This window comes from Molothrus aeneus, chromosome 4 (genome assembly GCF_037042795.1).
Source record: "Molothrus aeneus isolate 106 chromosome 4, BPBGC_Maene_1.0, whole genome shotgun sequence".
Classification (NCBI taxonomy): Eukaryota; Metazoa; Chordata; class Aves; order Passeriformes; family Icteridae; genus Molothrus; species Molothrus aeneus.
The window spans coordinates 38,056,018-38,060,733 of NC_089649.1; the positions used below are offsets into that span (position 1 = coordinate 38,056,018).

Consider the following 4,716-nt stretch of genomic DNA (forward strand, 5'->3'; position numbering starts at 1 on the left):
TGAAACATAGCAGTCTTCTAAGGAAGGAAGCAAATTAAAGAAATGTTTCACTGACAGTTGATGTATATTGTACATTTTCTGCCCAGTAAATCATAGACAAAGCAATTCCTTATCCACCTCTTCTCAGTTCCTTCTCCTAAAGAAGAATTTGTCAGGAATTACACAGTACAACAAATCTTCTCAAACAACACATTGCTTTTTTGCAGAGAACAGGGTAACAAGACATTTTTTCTTATTTGCATACATGTCAGGTACAGTGGATTGTGTCAGCTTTATTGAAAGAAATCAAGAACTGTCTTCGGAACTGTAGTTTCACACTCTATTGGGTACTTTCCCACTGTTTGCATCACCTTGACACAAACACAGCAATGGTGATAAACTGAGTTGGACCAGGAAATTCTTCTCTCTGAAATATAATTCAAGGAAAAATACTTTTCACTAAACAAGTTCCACACTGCAAGCGACCACCCAGCTGCACAAACAGTTGGAGAAGGGAAAAAGTAGAAGAGAAAAACAGGTGGATGTTCCCCAATAAGTGTCTGTGAATTATAAACCCACATATGTACATGATAACTCCAGGTGGAGCGGGATCTGGTGGGATGCATTTTGTGACTCCTGTTTGATGGGATTAGTGCGGATTAGTCTGCGGTTCCCTTCAGCACGTAACCACGGTCCCTGCGAACGAAGGGCAGCTACAGCTAAATGAGTCAATATTCATGTCACTTTATCAAACCGAGTCAATTTCATGTCACTTTTCAAGTGCTTGGCTTGACAACCGGGGCGTCTGGGGACGGACCAGCACTCCCGGAGATCCTCGGGGAGGCAAAATCCTCCCTTCCCGCCTGGCGCTGGTTTCAGGCGCCCTCCCAGTAACGGGGAATGCGGCTTGCGAACTCTGAAACCTCCCCTTCCCAGCCGGAGCCCGCACGGAACAGTCACACAATGACACCATCACTAAGGCTGAAAGAGACCTTCAAGGCCACCCAGCGGCACCGCAGTAGCCGCTACCCCCGATCCAGCCGGACACGGGTGTCAGTGGAGCCGGGCCGGGGCCTGTCCCACACGGCCCGCGCGCCCCGCTCCCAGCGGCCGCGCCGGGGCCGCGCTCGGGGTGCGCGCGCGTTGCCCGGTAACGCGGCGGGGGCGGGCGCGCGGGTTGCCCGGAGACGGCGCTGCCGCGGCCGCGCTGTGGGCGCTGCGGGCCGGCGGGTGAGGGAGGCAGCGCCGGCGGCCGCCCCCGCGGAGTGGGTGAGAGCTCGGCGGCCGGGCCCGGCAGGCCAGCGGAGGTGCGGCGTTTCTTGCCCTGCGTTCTTGCCCCGCGTTCTTGCCCCGCGGGGTGCGGCACGGCCCGGGAGGTTGCGCGGGGCTCGGGCGCGCGGCGCCGCCCTGCGCCCACCTGCGCTCCGGGGACGGAGCGGCCCCGGGGAGCTCTCGGGGCTGCGGGCGGTGTCTGAAGCGTCCAGGAGCCGTCTGACGGTATTGTCGGGATTTTACACTGTTCTGGGGACTGTCCTACGCTGTGTGCGTCTCTTTACAAACGTGCTTGTGCGGAAACGCGAACTTAAGATCGAGTGAAGGCGGGGGCAGCAATCTCTAAAAGAAGCAAGCAAACGCTTGTCCTCCGCAGGGAGGGAGAGCTTTGGGCTTGTTTATACTATAAATGCTTTTCCCAGCTGGGACGAGGGTGGGAGGGGGAAGCAAAATCAAGTTTAGAGAGTTAAAAAAAAATCATTCAAGTACAAAAGCAAACTACAAGCAAAGCTTATGAGAATGAATTTAAGACAGCAGACTGCAAATGAAGAAATAAGTTTAAGGGTTTTTTTTTCTGTACAGTAAATTCTTCTAATATCTTAAGAGATGTTGCTTGACATAGACATTGTCATTCAACAGTTTGAGAAACTGTGTTGGAAACTTGCTCATCTTGCTACTGTTGAGCAAGATCTTTAATTACATGTAATGCTGCAGTGAAGAACATAATCCTGGATTTTAGACTCGATAAAGACCATACTGTTCTTAATAATCGACTTAACCGTGGAATGATATAGAAAATAAATACTTAGAAATGTCCTTTTGAGGGCTAAACCCTATTGGTTCAAGAGTCTCTTTCCGATTGCCATGCACCTGGTCTTTCAAAAATTTAATGGGCTAGGAAGTTCATTGTATCTCTTTCTAACTAATTTTAGAGGGTTTTTATAGGAGTGTTGAGCCTTGTGGTTTATTACCTTGTTTAAAATTTTGCCCTGACATTATGCAGCTACCTGCTATTCATAAGAGTATAACAGGGGAAGAATTCTGGTAAGAAACATGTAACAGTAAGATGTTCTTCAAACTTTAGAACAGAGCTATTTTGCTTTAAGTTATTTCTGGTAAGACATATTTCCCACTGTTTTAAAATAAGTTCAAGGTTCTAATCCTTGCACTTCCTAGTTTTTTGTAGTCCTAAAATAGAGAAAATACACTTCTGTTGTGGTGTTTCTTTCCTAATTACAGGCACAACTGTGTAAGTTACTGATACATTTCCAGGTTTCTGTTGTGTGTGTGTGTGCCTTGCGTGAATCAGTCTAGATGACTTAGTGATATCATTATTTATATTTTGTATTTCAAAACTGTTCAAAAGCTTCAGTTAAGACTGTAGTCATCTTCAACAAATTGTTGTAACCCATATGGAGACATGGTGGTATAAAGAACTTAGAAAGGTAATATGGAGTATGCATGGAAGATACAGATAATGCAAAAATTTAAAAATATCATGGGGCTCTTGTTTTACTTACTGATTTTTTTCCACTTATGAATTATTCTCCCTGATAAGATATCTACAGGCTTCTTCCTCAGTTCCAACATTCTCTGTGTTCTGTTATACCAAATCTTTGACTCTTTGAGTAGCTCTGGCTGTTTAAAGGACCTATAACATGCAATAAACTTGTCATTTGGTCATCTGCTATGAGGAAAATTCCCAGATAGCAAGAAGTAAGGGAGGTCCTTGGTGAGTCCTAATTGTCCATTTAATTCAGTATTTTATTTCTAGCAGTGATAATAGGAGATTATAATTTAGGGAGAGCAGAATTTCCTCTTCCTGCAATCTGTGAATTAAAATTGATGTGGCCAGTAGGAGTAACTTCACCAAGTCCTGGTGGTGATGTTCTGTAACTGACATTATTTGTTTTATAAAGCAAAATATAGGCAGCCCAAGAAGATAAGTAAATATCAATATAACATTTGAATTCCAGAAAGTGGCTACAAGAACTGTGAATTCCCCTGTAGGGTATAGGCAAGTTGGTGACATCCTATCTCTCAGGCTAGCCATTATTTATGGTAGCAGCTGAGCTGTACTATGGGCACTGGAGAAAGACAGAAGCTTTTGTGGTAATCTTTTCCCCACTTGCATCCTATAAGCACACCTTGGCTGTATCCATTGGGGCCATTTTTCCATATCCTGTTCTAGTACTGGTGGGAGAATTTGGTTTTTCTGGTATGTGTGGGATTTATTTGGTTATCAGTAAAGGCCTGTAGAACTTTGCTGACTTTTTTATTGGTTGACAATATAATTTATTAGTTCTCAAAGCAGTGTCAAGTGTAGGAACTTGCCTCTTCCAGTTCTTTCTTTGTTGGTGTTTTATTTTATGCCGATGACCTTGACTGTTGTTAGCACCGTTGTCCCTGCTAAGTCTTCTCCTTACACTTTTTCTCTTGGACTACTTTGTTTAATTGTATGTGGAAAACAATTTGTAAGCAAACAAGTTGATAAATAGTGATTTTTAAGATCTTCATCAGTGAGGAATCTTTTTTTTTGTTGTTGTTGTCCAGTATCTAATTTCCTATTTATTGATGGTAGAGGGTCTCAGAAGCAGCTGTTGCAGTGGAAAAGGATTGATGTAATCTTTTTTTTTTCCCTTGTGCTGTATATTATGTGTCTATTGATGAGGTTAGTAGTGCCTTTCCCCTACTTAATGATTTTTTTTTTCTTAATGCTTCTACTGACTATAAATTTGCTTCAGGTCCAGGAACCTTTACTGACCTTCTAGCACCATGACCAATTTGAACCCAGCTGCTTAGCACATATGATGTCTTGATTCAAATAACATTTCTACATCTCTGGTAATTGCCCCCTTGTTTCATTATTTTTTAAACCTCTGTATTTACATGTTTCTCGAACACGTTAACAAAACATAATGCATGAATGACTGGTAAAATGATGTTAGGCCTCCTTCTGTGGTGGCAATATCTTTCCTTACATGTTGTACTCTTCTGGCTACATCCTGTTGGTGGCTCATACTTTTCCCATGGTTTATTACATCCATTGTTTGACTGATTTTGTAAAGGCTTTTTTTCCCTCCTTCTCTCCTTTTGACTGATTCAATTCTGCTTGGTGTACTATAGTTGGGTAGTATGTACTCAATTTCATGGTCTCTTAAAACCCACCACCTCTATTTGCATTTTTTTTTTGGGGGGGGGCAAGAAGGGGGACACAACACACAGCATTTATCTCATCCCTTTGAGTTGTATGTTTTAACATCACTTTGTTTCTGTCTTAGGTGTAATTGTTGACATTTACTTGTACCATTAGATAACATGCTCTGTAACCTCTTTCTTAATGAGAGGCCATAAATGGCCATGAGGCCATAAATGGCCTAGTTTGTTGACAGTCTGAAACCTAATTCTTTGGTTTTAAACTTCTGTATTCTCTTTTCGATCTGGCTAAAGAATCATTTAGGGGTT

General features: G+C 43.2%; 1 long non-coding RNA gene across 1 annotated transcript; it reads right to left on the reverse strand.

The window, feature by feature from the left end:
* Window positions 1-257: 257 nt before the first annotated feature.
* Window positions 258-1,060, reverse strand: LOC136556313 (uncharacterized). Its single transcript, XR_010783634.1, has 2 exons — window positions 972-1,060; window positions 258-406 (listed from the first exon to the last, which is right to left on the reverse strand). It is a non-coding gene; the product is annotated as an uncharacterized lncRNA (long non-coding RNA).
* Between the last annotated feature and the right edge of the window lie 3,656 nt (window positions 1,061-4,716).